Consider the following 14,540-nt stretch of genomic DNA (forward strand, 5'->3'; position numbering starts at 1 on the left):
AGAATCTTCTGAGAATAGAAAATGTAATTTTTTTCTTTCTGCCGCATTTCCTTTGATCAGTATCTCCCATATTAATTAATTTAATTTGGTTTGTTTATGCTTTATTGAAAGTGATGAAACATGTATTTTTCTAATTTTAACTCTGATGAAAATATTATATTAATCTTTTTATCTTCTCTCTTCTTTGTCATTTCCCTCATCTTTGTCTCCATTTCTTCGGTTATTGCTTACCTTTTTTTTCTTTGCCTATATCTCTTTCTTTTTTCTTTTCTGTGTATATTGTCTTTTAATTTGTCTCTTTTCCTCTCTTTTCTCCTATTATCTCTCATCTTGTCCTTTTCCCACACACCCCTTACATCCATTCATTCATCCTTTGATTCAGTTAGGGGAGGAGAAGTGCACCACATCTTAGCTCGCCTGCCAACAGAGGACATCCATAGTTCCTCGAGCAGAGGGCAAGACAAAGATTATTTTATTTGCTGTAATACATTCAAGAAACATCTCCAATGGCAAAAGCTCTGACCTGCAGGAGACGAGAAAAAAAGAGAAACCAGGTGAAGACAACAAGGACTATAACAAAGGCCAACAACAACATGCTTTTTGTAACTTTACATGGTTTCTTGATCATTTTCCATATTTTGAGGAAGAGCTTCAACCTGAAACTGCAGCCTGCAGGAGTAATGCTGGAAGCAAAGCTGTGATGACTTTTCTCACCGCCCTCCGCCTAAACCCAAAGGGAATTTTACGGTCAACTTTAAGTCTAGAAATTGACCTGTAGCTAACAAAGATCTCTGTGCAAGTTAACTGTATGGTGGACAGCCACATGTTGGCCTGGATGAGTCAAAGAGAGACAGTCTGGACTGTTTCGATTCAATCTTCTCTCTGTTTTCCATTTGCTTTTTTTGGTTCTCTTTTTATAAACTGCTTGCTTTCTGTGATGAGTAATTGGGAACCCTGTTATTCCCCAACAGTCTGTTCCTTTGGCTGTTGAAAGTTTTGAACGGAGGCCCCAAGTCTCTGGCTGTGGATGAGTTAAAAATCCACTACGTTTTGAAGGCCATGTTCAAGACAAACATTCTATCATTACTTTTTTTTTTTGAAGCAGGAATGAAATCTGCTTGCGGAGGCAGCTGTATCCAGAGGAGAGGTTAAAATGCACTTAGTGAGGTTGTAATGAGAATGAGAATTTATGTGCATATGTCAGTGAGAGAGGGTGTGTGTGTGTGTGTTTCTTCACACAGTTGTGGTGGCATCTGCAATCTACCCAAAACATATCCTGTCTGTTTTGGCCCCAAAGATTTCACCAAACACAGGACAGCTAATTTGATAAATTTTCTTTACAATTATTTTATTTAGGATTATCACTATACCTGGGTGCCCTGGACATTGATAAAACAAAAGGCAACCCAGAACAAATGCTGACAATGTATAGATCCACTGAGAAAACGATAAAACTAAAGGCAGTGTGAGTCTCTGCTTCCAACTTTTATCTGCTTCTCTTTGTTTGTAGTGATTCATGTGCAATCACTTTACATTTTTATGTCTGGAAGAGACTGAAAAGAAGGCGTGGAAAGACAAATCCACCTCTCTAACCAATGCATCTATCCTAAAACAAAATGTTAAATAAGAGGCAATACTCTCAAATTTGCTTCACATTAACATCTGTTATGACACTCCTGCCACTGTCGCTCTGAGCCACTTGAGGAGAAAAATACATTGGCTGGGTCAAAGTCGGCATTGCAACTACGATACAGTATATTTACATGGATTTAAAGGTGTCTCGGGACCATATTTTTTCCCTTTGTTTTCAAAACTCAGAAAAAACTATAGCACCCTGCAAGTTACAGATGTGGCACATGTGGCACATTTTCTTTGGGAATTCTCCACTTTCTGTTTAATCCTGGATCACATGTTTCTGCAGCTTGAAGGTGGTACGTACTGTATTTTCTCTGAGATGCAGTATGAGCTCCCTAAAACTTGGCCTCAGGAAAACAAAGTTCAAAGTGTGGCCATGTGTGAACTCCCTCAAAATGTACAACTGAAGGTGCTTGAGTGTGAAGAATGGATGAGTCAGAGATGTGTTCCTCCTGGATTACATGCAGGTCCTTTCCTCCAAGTTAACTTCTGACAGTTCAGTCCTTTTTATAAAAAAAAACAGCAGCATCGCTATGTTTTGTCTTCGCTCATCATGGAAATGTTGCAGACGGCTTCCTCAGAGCTGTGACAGAAGGGGAGTTGCTGGCATACTGATAACTCCCATGCATTCAATTTGAAATGATAAATATGATAAGAAAACAGTGTTTATGCTTCTAATGCCAACACTCCTTGAAATCTGTGGCAACTGGGGAGTGATATCCCGAAATATTGTTTTGAAAGTGAGACACAGGAGGGAACTGTCGATAGCTATAACAGCAGGACTCTACCTTGGCAGGTGAACATGCCCAATGAGAATCATTCAAAACGTTAATGCATTTGTGACCCTTATAATGTGTGTGTGTTTGTGTGTATAAAATGTGTGTGTGAGCGATGGAGTCGAAGGACGGAAACCTACAGGATTTCAAACTCCCTGCTCCCAGCTATTTACAACTCAGTAACTACCCCCATACCCGTGTATCCTGTGGATGCTGAGTTGGGTGAATAGTGCTCGAATTTCACTGCAGCAAATTGACCCATTACATGTAATTTGCTTTAATTTAGCCATGCTTCATTGTCAAACCCATATTGAATCCTGAATTCACCTCACCATTATCACTGACAGGACACCATCAATTACATAGTGTCTAAAACATCCACAGTTTTCTACCATGTTGTCTTTCTTTGAAGTGTTAGAAACTGGGGGGGGGGGGTTTGCCTTGCATGGATTTGTTTTTGTTTGTTAGCGTATGCATATTATATATATAAATGCAACAAATTGGCTTTCAGAGTCAAAATCAACCTCCATACAGTACCAGCAGGTTTTCAAATGAAGTCTTTAAAGTCACCTAGAGTACATCATTTCCCTTAGAAATCCAGGCTTTTGAAACCAATCACTGTATTGTTCCTTCAATTAGTTTTGCTGTGGGTCAGTAATTGCCTCTACAATTTTATTACTTTTAAAGCTCTCGCTTATCTCGGCAGTAAAGATAGAATATTGCCCCTTGCCTGCTCTGGTCGAGAATTGATGGAAAAGGAAACGATTGAATTACCCTGGAGATTTCATGGGGAAAGGAGCAGTTGCACTCGCATTATCTTGAAGGCATTGTTGCTCAGTTCTCATAGTTGTGTGTGGCTGTTGCATTGTGCATTTCATTTGTTTTTGTTCTGAAATTGCACTAAATATTTCAGCAGTCGCTTCATTACGTTCTAGTTAGTTTTTGTTAAGGCCACTTTTGAAGTGGCCTCCGTTCATTCCTCCCCTGGCAACGTTCAGCACACTTATAACCGATGCTTTTTGAGCTGCGTTAAATTTTAAACAAACAAATGTGATTAGCTGGAGCGATAAGACACGATGCCCCCACTGACTAGAAGGAACTGATTCTATTTGACTAGATTTAGATAAACATAATACAGAAGTATAAGCTCACACAACTATGATTGTTTTTACCAAAAAGGGCTCAGTCTCAAGAAATTCAGAAATATTTTTTAAGGGCCAAACTTATTTCAATGTTGTTTCCCTCCTCCAGTCTTCAATAAGCACTTTACGTTCATTATAGTGCCTTGATACACCCTCTTGATATCGTGAACATGCTTGGGTGGCTCTATTTTTGTGTTCAGGAGTTCCAAACATAATTTCTTTACTAGGATTGGAGGGATTATGATATTTTTTGTCTAAATAAACCTCTTTTTTCAGTTTTTCTGTTATCATCTCAACCTGTATAACCAAGACACACATATCTACTTTGCATCTGTGTTTTTGAACTGAGCTCGATATGATCATTTCAGAGAAATCATACATATCCCCCCTTGTTTGCTTTTCCAAAAAGAGCAATGTGCTTATTAGTACTGTAAATCTGTGTGCAAGGAATATGGTCTTGGATTCTACGAGCTCATGTTTGAGTGAGTGTTTGTGTTCTTGAGAGTCACCTTTTCAACCAAAGTCTGGCTGATAATTAATTAAAAGTCCACCAAATTAGAATTAAGCAAAATTACATAATTAAGATAAGGTATTTCAATCAGTTCTTGAAGTGGCTTCTTTTAGTTCCACTAGTTAGAAAAGTTTTTAATGGGGAACAAAACATTTTCAAAAATGCATGCTTATAATTTTGAAATATGGGAATTTTCAGTTAATGGCCACTACATCGATAGAAATACTTTCTTTTCAACCCATCTGGGTTAGTCCAGAAAGTTCTCAAAGAAAGTGCAGTACAGTCATATGAAAATGAAGATCAGTGAATTCTGGATTGCAGCACTATTAAGAGTTTGAAGAGACTATTTCTTGATAGCGGCTGGCTACTTCCTGGTTCTCTTTGCATATTTTAAGACAGAAACTCTGATCATCCGAGGTTCATTTTCGTTATCAGCCAGACGCAGCTCTGAGTTCTCTCCTGCTCACCATCTCCTCTATAATGAAACACACCGCAGCTATGGTCTTTGAGTTCCCCTTCGAGCTCACGGAATTTTCTCACAGTCAGGAAATAGACCAAAAGCTTCCCATTTCTTTCCCCAGCTAGTGCTCTCACTTTTCAGTGCATGTCACAGTGTACATGCATTGGAAAACTAAGCAATCCATCAGTCACGCTGTGTGCATCAACTATTATTTGTAATCTCCCATCTTCCATTGTCAACGCATATTGACGGCTACGACTAAGCCAAAAATACTGCTGTGTTTTTCAGGCCCATTCCATGCAATTTGCCTCCACAGTTCAGCCCATTACAGTGTGTCTAGTGGACTCGAGCATGGCGGAGAGGGTAAGGAGATGTTTTTTGAAAAGTTTTGGAGCTTAGGTGAATTCTAATCTATAAATGGAGATTGGAGAGTGGACGAGTAGTTTCATTTAGGATCAGGTCACTGGAGTTATTACTGAAAAACTGCTGAATGTATTTCATTTCACTGAATTCATCTATACTTCAATATCTGTAATCCCACTACTGCTCCTCTGTTTGTGTGCAGTGATGTTTCATCTTTGGGATAAAAAAACAGAATGTCCAATTTATTTATATTTAGTATAAAATTGCAAACATATTTACAGAGAGCTGCTTTTTATTACCAGAGACTTTACATTCCTGTATTTTTGTTATAGCTACAAAGTTATTACAAGGTCCCATGTCTTTTTTTTCCCAAACATAATTTCATGCCAGCCCAGTAGATCTCTTAACTAACCTCTAATTGAGACTGAAACTCACAAAATCATAGCGCTGAAGCGGAATCAACATGGCCCTTGAACGCCACAACAAAACAGTAAAAGACAAAAATTCAATGTCAATGTCTTGCTGTACACCAAAAGGGTTACCTGTGAAGAAATGGACAAACAAGGACTGGAGCAGACTGTGTGCAACTACAGAGAGCAACTGCAGAAGGAAACTGTCTCTAAGAAAAGAGAATATGTTAACGAATAAAAAACCTTTTTTGTACAGAGATATATTTTTATGAAAATACATTTGTAATATAAAAAAGAAAAAATGGATTGACATATATGTAAATGTTTTTCTTTTTCATTATTGTAGTACAAATGCTAGTGGGGAGTATATGAAAAATCTCTATATATATAAATATATATATATATATATATAAATATATACAAAGAAAAATAGAAACAAGGCTTTTTGTATATGTAAAAAAGATTGTACATAAAAGTTTACATACATACTGTACATATGTAAGACCCACCATGGCTTGTCTGCAATATATAAAATGTATTTTATCCGTCTGTATATGATGCTTTGCATTGTGTCTAAGCTTATTCTACTTTCTTGAACTTGAAACTTATTTTGAAGGTTTTGGAATAAAATATAAAACCTACCTTTCCATTGGCGTATTTATTGACTGCATGCGTTTATTGCCTAAAGTCCAGATTCAATTAGCTGATGATGCACAGTTAGCCTCTGGGAGTAAATAGCATATATAGTGTTCCTCATATAGGCCAAGGTATCTGCCTCCACTTGTTATGTTGGAGTTTTCATATTCCTCAATATGGTATACAAGCATTATGTCCTTTGTTTATAGTATATATGCAAGTATAGTTTGTATGTGTTTGAGTCAAACTTCAGATGTACTCTCTGCATATTCCCCATTTACCCGCACACTTACAGTGACATCCCATCTCCATTCTTGGATTTATTATTTTGCCTTTGACAGTTCTCTGGCACAAGAAAAGGAATATTCAGACTGCAGAAAGTCTTTTTGCACATAGGTGACTTAATTTCTTTTCTTTTTTTCATAACAGCCCAAATTACATGGAATCTGATCATTTCAATTCAGATGTGGGCCTCTCTCATGTGTCGTCCTAAATCAGATACAGCTCTGTTTTTTATTGCAATGCGACCTAAGTCTGAACAGTCGTATCGGAATTTATGTGACTTTTACGATTCTCCTGGGTCCAACTCCGCATCAACAAACATCTCGAGGCAGAAGTAGCGGCCATTGCTCCACAAAAAGCCAAATGAATAGATCTGGCACTCCTCCTTATCTTTCGCTGTCATCTGCTTACAAATGTGTTGGCTTCAGTGGCTTCCATGTTTACATCTGTACCACATCGTGCTGTGTTTGACCTCTTTGCTGTTCTTACGCACATCAGGTCAGTTCAGGACCTTGACCAGTTAACACTGGAATCTGATAACGGCCACATTTATATAATGAACAAACAACAAAATTGGATTTGAGCATTAAATCTGAATCAAACACTAAAACTTGAAGTGTGAACGTAGCCATTCCAAGCAACTAGCTAGCTTCAAACTAGTGATTTACAAAATCGGGTTGCACCATTAAAAAAAATGTTTAGCGGGTAGACTTAAGTAATTTATAATCCAATTAAAAGTAACCAACTATGTAAACAGGAAGTCACTGTAGCATCATAAGGTGTAGCATAAGCTCCAAACATTACAGTTTTAGGTGGCCTAGCATATATTTAACTACATTTGTGGCCAGTATACATGCAGCTTTATTTTGTGAAATATAATTTTTTTTTAAATCCCAATATACTTTGTTATAAAACAACATTTTGAAGTGTCGGGTCAGATGTTTTGACTATAACCCATTGGCCTGTATCACTGAAGACATTGTGTCACGTCACAAGTTTAAATGATCGATTTAGTGATGGCTGAATTCTGCTGCTTCAGGTACTATCAGGCTTCTATTAGTTTTGTCAGTTGGCTCACTTAGCTCCATAGCATCATTATTTGTGCAATATCTTGTAATGTCTGAACTATTTTTGAAGTAGCCTACATTGTCACCACAAACAAAGTGAAGGAAAAAGGTATGACTTTGTTGGGGTTTGTTTTTTAGGGTTAATGAAATAGCATTTATCTCTACCACTGCTCGCAACACTGCAGTTTATATATAGAAACACCGCTGTTCACCCTGTTCACTCGGTGACCTGACCCTGTATGGGATGCATGCAAACAACATTACATTACCTGCCACAGTAATTTGAAATATTGATCAGTTATGGAAGTCTTAATTGGATAATATTACTCCACTGTCAGCCTTAAATTGAATGAGCTAATCTGGTTAAAGTGTTTACACAGCAGGTGCAGCAATCTGATATTGCCTTCATCTTGGTATAGTCAAAGTAATGTGCATGTTAACACAGCGAGTGTAACAAAACTAAGGCATAAGCTATGTATGCTACTAGAAAAAAGATTGAACCGAAACATCAGTAAAAAGGTAAATAAAGGTCATTTATAAGCAAACTACATAATTGTCTGTTGCTTTTAGTGTAAAGATATGTAAAGAGACCAGGCTCTAACACAGTGTTTGCCATTGTTCTTCTGAAAATGTTAAGCTTCCAAAACAGCAGGAGGCAGAAAATGAGATTTTTAACAGCCCCAAATCTCAGCAGTTAACTAACTAAATAATGCATTGTTGATCTCAATACAGCCATAAGACTGTTTGGGCTTCTCTGTGTTTCATCACTTAATGTATTGTATATTGTGACAGTATAGGACATAAAAGCTTGCCTCCAGAACTGCACTTAGTTCTCATTTTCACTGCAGTAAAGTTGGTAATGGCAGCGGGAAATGCCTTGAAGCTTTTAGATGTACTAATAGACTGCGGAGAAAATGCCCTCATCTTGTCTTTTATGCAGAGGTTGATGTTGTCTTAAAAAACAAAAACTTTTTCTCAAACCTTCAAAGGTCATTTTTGCATTTGTAGGTACATTTAATCACTTTGAAGTTAATAAGGAACGCAGGCAACCTGTGGTGGAACGTCTCTGTGGTTCCAGTAGAGCACTTCATATCAAACAAAGTGTTTTAATAGCTACTCATGCTGATTTGAATAAGTGAGTGTGTGTGTGTGTGTGTGTGTGTGTGTGTGTGTGTGTGTGTGTGTGTGTGTGTGTGTGTGTGTGTGTGTGTGTGAGACTGTGTTTCACCCAGATATTGGCATGGTTAGAGCCTTTTCTTGATTGATTGAATCAACAGCCATACACGGGTCATTAGTCACTCCTGTTCTCCACCAGGTTTCCCACAGCGATTAATCAAACCTTGTCAAGTTGCCCTGACCTGCAAGAGTGTTCCCTCACAGCAGCCAGTTAGCCCTTCGTCCTCAAGACTGGACTTTAAAAAATGTGCATGGCCTCAGTGTTAGTATCCCAAGTCAGTGTGGGGTATTAACTTAACGGCTGCTCTACTTTATCACGGACTGACGATGCAGATCAAAAAGAAGTCATTGATTTAATTTCCAGCCAGATAAATCATACATGATGCCTTCTTATGAACTCAAGCTGCTCTCTATGATTTCCTCCTCATCACATTAAAATCTGACTCTGCTTAAATGCACTGTATAATGGTTTATCCTCATCGTAGGTCATTTGTAAGATCAAATGGAGCGCCGTGATGAGGGTTCACTCTTCTGTTTCTGGGTTGGGGAATTAAAGTGCTTCTTAAGTTGCTTGTTGCTCTGGCTCACTGAGAATGCTCTCGTGCATCATTGCTTCTGTGAATGTCGGTGAGTTCTCTGATCACTTTGCAGTTACTGTATCATTGCTCTCATGAGTCCATGTGACGGCATGCTAATTTTGTGTCACACATATTATACCAGCTGGTATAACGTCAACATCAGTTTTACTGCGTTTCTCTTACTGTGCCACCCAAATGTCTCCCTCAGGCCTTTTAGTATCAATGAGAGAAATTCTGAGGAAAAAGGAACGAGAGAGCAAAGCTTTTCAGAGGTCTCGAGAGTTTCTTTGAGCCTGGAGATGCGAGGCAACAATTAGCTTTGTCACTTTTATCACTGCGCAGAGTCTGACACATCACACTGACAGCCATACACTCCGCCGTCTTGCCTGAGATGCCAGCTTCCTCAAATTTCCCAGGTATTCGGCAGCCATGTTCCCTTTGTTGCCTTTTTTTAATAAAAGGAGCTTATTATGCCGTTCTGAAAAGAGTGTACAATTCATTGCAAAGATCATTTGCGACTAAGCAAGTTCCCATTTCAATTTATTTTACATATTAACTATCTTCTTGAATACCTCTCAGGGAAGAGGCTGTGTGAGAAATGACAGTTTGAGACAACAAGCAAATGTCAATGTGTTGGTTTGGTTCTTGTTACAACTGCACTGATAATCCCTGTACAGTACTTATATTATGGATATTTGCCTGCACTACACACATTCCCGTTTTTTGTAATGAGCATAACACTGACTTGAGGAAATATTATAACAAACATATCTTTGTAAAGCAGTTTTCCTATTCTCACCATTGTTTTTATACTTTCCCTGCATTTTGTTTATAGCAAGGTCAGAAGGGCCATCTCTTTTGAATTAGTCCACTCAATTTCCTGCTACCCCTTGTTTTACTGTGTCAAGCCGGGATATTCGAGGAGACATCAAAGCAAGAGGTTTACCCTCACAAATCCCCCCAGCGCGCTGGCCTGGGCCTTGGATAATATCAGGCAAAATCCACCCTCTGCTGTCCCAGAAGACATTGGACCAAGGATGAAGGGATTGACTGATGAGAGGGAGTATATATTTGCTCTGTCAGTTGAATTTGTCAGCAGGGGGCTGGCTTACTTACTGCAGTCAGCGCACCATGGGAAGGCTAACTCAGTGTAATTATTAAAAAGAGATATCAGAGTGCTCTGTCCTCACAGGGATTTGTGTAGTTGTCATGAGCCTATACGAATATGGAGGTGCACTATAATCAACTTAAATTTGAGAAATCATTTCTCAAATTCAATTAGTTTAGTCAATTGATCCAACTCAATTCTACACCTCTGTGTTTTCAATCATCCTCCGGCTGAAGCAGCAAACGTGTTGGTAAAGATAATCTCCTCGACACTTCTTTGTTCCTAATAATGCAGTGGATTAATGAATAAATAAAGCAGAGGAAAGAACAGAGTGATAATGTGAGTCTTTGAATGTGAGAAAACTTCTCATTATATGGAATAATGAATGAGTGAAAAGAAAATCTGAGCTCCATGATAAGAATCAACAGTGAATCTCCAATTACCACCATCCTTGGCTCATGACAATAGGACAATAACTAATAGGGAACTGCCAGGGCTCTGTGGCATGATGGGATAATAACAACCAAAGCTCATCAGGAGGAGATGCACACATGTGGAAGCAGACTAAGAGTCAGCCCTTTATCTCTTCTTCTGTTTTTGATTCTTCCTTTGTCTCACTCTCTTTTCGCTTCCTTTTCAGTCAACTTGAAACAAGCAGGCTTTCCATGTGTGACTGTCAAATTGATGCATTAGCACATTTGTGTAATTATCAGGGTAATTAATGTTGATTCAGTGGGTAATAGATGAGGGCACTGAGTGAGATGTTTTTAGTTTGATTATTGCACACTGAACGTGTTATGACCAACTTTCTTTTTCATGTAATTTACTATGCATGGACATAGAAAGCTTATTCTGAATGCATAACATTTAAGTTGAAGCATTGTGTTGTTTCAAGCTTTCAGTTTTACTCATAAACAGGAGGAAGTAGAGATGTTGGGTTACATAAGCTGATGCACACCAGTGTGCTAGCTGAATGCTAGTATCAGTCAGTGTGGAAATATCACGTCTTAAAGGGGACATGTCTTTCTCATTTTCACTTTCATTCTTGTGTTTGGGGTTTCTACTAGAACATGTTTACATGCTTTAATGGTCAAAAATCACATTATTTTTCCCACAATGTCTGCCTGAATCAACCTGTATTAACCCTCTGTCTGAAACGCTCCGTTTAAGCACCTGTCTCTTTAAGCCCCCCTCCTCAAGAAGCTCAGTCTGCTCGGATTGGCTTGTGGGAAAAATATATAGTGCAGTTGAGATTAAATAGCAGGTTAATGCGCCATAACTAATAATGATAGCTGTGGTGTACAGGAGGCCTTTAAATACATTAGAAGTATTAACTTCATGTGTATAACTGAATCAGCTGTAATAAGAGTGTTGCTTAATGCAGATGTTCTATTAGTAGTACTGTTTTTATCAAAGTATTGGATCAGATATCATTGTATCAAAGTATGTGTGTTCTGTATAAGTAAAGAGTTGCATCCACCAGTGATCCTTCACTGACTATGTACCAGTCCAGCATAATAAAATGAATACCATAATAACCTCACTAAACCTTTGAGGTTCATTGAGAACATGTATTTATTTTCAAAAACAAGAGAGTGCCCAAGCTTGAGTGTCAGTGTTTAGTATCTTCAGAGAGTAAAGGCACTTCAAGACATGAGTTATCTCACCCTTGAACTTTTCACTTTTGAATTTTGAAGCTTCAACAGACTCGCATCTGTCAGAACCTGTTATATATATACAGTACATTCATTTCCACCATTTTGTAGAGAAAATCCAAACAAATCAGCTGCCCACTTGGTGAGTATAATGATCAATGTTACGTCATAAAAGAAGTTCCAAATGGTATGTTAGGTTAGAGACAGGAGCTGGTTGTTTCAGTCTTTTTTTTAGAGAAATACTTTATAAAACAGAATATGATATGGTAAGTATTACGTACTAAGTTTTTTATCTGATTTACTTATGTGTAAATGTTTGATTTGATTTGATTCTTTCTTCACTCTTAAAGCTCTTTTTTATGGGACATTTATTAATTTCCCTCTGGTCTTGGTGCTAAAGGTTAGGATGAAAAATATTCTTTTCATGGGAACAATTGCTTCGGCTTTTATGGAAATTCATTAAGAAATGAACTTGACGTTCTGTTTTCTTTTCAGATGAGGTACATAGTGGAGACTCAGGGTCAGCCACCAGACAGCCTGCTCACCCTCGGAAACAAGACTTGTTTTTTTTAGAGAGACGACCACCAGTCTCTGGAAACTCAAGGTACCTGCCCCGCACCACTCTGATGTGACCGACCGACTGTACGACCTAGGAATTCTGTCTGGTTAATTCTGTCTGTGTTACATTTCCAACGTACTGCAACATATTTGGTTCTGTCTGCCTCTTTTTCCAAGTTCACTGTACTCAAAATGTCATCGCTAACAATAACAATAACAGTTCCACAGAGAGACAGGGACTCAGCCGATGGAGACCAGGAGGATGAAGTTCAGCTCTCTCTTTGACCTCCTGAATGTAGGTTTTCTTTTTGATCATTCACCAAAAAAATTTTTCTAAAGTATTCATAAAATACACACACAAATCTCCAGGAGGCATGCACCACATAGTCAGCATGTACGATTTCAGCTCCCAGTAAGTCAATGCTGTGATTTCATTATTTTTAACATATTATGAGTTATTGTTCTCCATGAATGTAACACTTGCCCTTTTATTGATGTATGCAGAATGATTCATCTCATCTATCTCACTTTATCTCAATGTGTTTGTGTAAACACCTGGTTGATGGAATGTACTGATGCAATGATTCATCTCTTGCAGTGTTTAGGTCCTGTTTTGAGTTACTGCACCTCTGTCAGAACCAGACCTCAACCTCTGACAGTGGTAAAGCTGTGTGTGGGTCTCTGCAGCAACCGTCCCCTGGGACCGCCCACCCCGCTCACCAGAACCTTCCTCCTTCTTCTGCCGAGAGGAGCGGTCTGAGCCAGCCCCACTGCATCAACCCTCATCCCTGCTCTGGTACCCAGACCACGAGTTCAGACAAGGCAGGGATGAAAAGAAAGGTTGATGATGAAGATGAGACGATGAGCGAAACCTCTCATCTGTCCAAAAGGGTCAGGTCTGGATTGCAAGAATAGGCTCACCTACATCAATCATATCTATATCAGTCAAAAACATTCTAAGAATTTAGAAATTGTTGGATAACTTTGCTGTCTGTTTGTGTAACACATCTTTTCCACCAATTAACCTCCTACTTATGAAATGACAGTGGAAACTGTGCAGCTCCATCCACATCCACATCCAGCAGCAGTCAGGATTCTAGCAATCACATCCAGGCTAGCACAGCTGTGAGGACTCCCCCGGGTCTGACACATCCAGCCACACCCAAAGCTGCATCAAGCCAGGGGTTAAGAGAAAGGTTGATGTTGAAGACGTGGGGCATCTTCATGATGATGACATAAAGAGGTCCCGGAGAAACCATGCAGGTCCATCCACCTCAAGCAGCAGCAGCCAGACCCAGAGTTGCGTCTCATCGAGGGTAAAAAGAAAGATGGCTCATGGTGAAGACTTCTGACTACTGCGAGACGTCAGACCATGAGAGCACAAGAGGGTCAGAAAACAGCCGCTTAGATCCATCCACCTGCAGCAACCGCGATTCAAAACACTCTCTACTTTTTCGACCTGAGCGTAAGAGCATCACCGCCACAGCGCACATATTTCTATCAGACCGAGAGCCGGGCTCGGTCAGGACAAAAAAAAAAAGCAGCTGTTGATGAAGATGTGCTGCATAGAAAAATAACCTCTGATCTCACGTCAACAGAGAGAACGATGTTTGCAAAGTATTAGGAGGAGGAGGAGGAGAGGTGAGGAGATATCATGTACTGTAGCTATATTTGAAATAAACAGAAAAGCAGGTCCATCCACCTGCAGCAGCATTCATGATTCGACCCACACTCTCCACGTTCGACCTGATCAGAGGAGCGGTCCCTCACACAGACTTCAAGCGGCACCCAGACTGAGAGTCAGGCTCGGTCAGGACTGGAACGAAAATTAGCCGATGACGAAGCGGTGCTGCAAACACTTGTGATCTCAGATCAAATACAGAAAGAAGTCTGCAATGTGTCGAGAAGAGAAGAGGTGAGTAGCCAGTTCTGAATTGAACACATGATATTTCTCTGTAGTCCTTTCAAGACTAGAGTGTATCTCAAATCTGACTGTTGACTTCCAGAACCTTACATCAGAGAGAGAGAAAGAACAAGCAGGCACTGCTCTTCCAGTTCGACTGCAGCCTGGTCACGTCTGCAAGCTGTTAACTGCTTTACACACCAGCAAAGTTTTACTGCTACATAATAAGACCTTTCTGATCCTAACAATCATATTTATCTCAAAATTCACTCATCATTTT

General features: G+C 39.2%; 1 protein-coding gene across 1 annotated transcript in view; it reads left to right on the plus strand.

Annotated features, from left to right (window-relative positions):
- Window positions 1-5,894, plus strand: part of csmd2 (CUB and Sushi multiple domains 2) — a 228,439-nt gene extending 222,545 nt beyond the window's left edge. The window contains exon 72 of the mRNA XM_068710960.1: window positions 383-5,894. The gene's annotated coding sequence lies outside the window, so the exon portion shown is untranslated. The remainder of the gene's footprint in view (window positions 1-382) is intronic.
- Window positions 5,895-14,540: the final 8,646 nt, after the last annotated feature.

The sequence above is a fragment of the Cebidichthys violaceus genome, unplaced genomic scaffold, assembly GCF_023349555.1.
Source record: "Cebidichthys violaceus isolate CVI_PGR_0920_01 unplaced genomic scaffold, fCebVio1.0.p SCAF_16, whole genome shotgun sequence".
In the NCBI taxonomy this organism is placed as follows: domain Eukaryota; kingdom Metazoa; phylum Chordata; class Actinopteri; order Perciformes; family Stichaeidae; genus Cebidichthys; species Cebidichthys violaceus.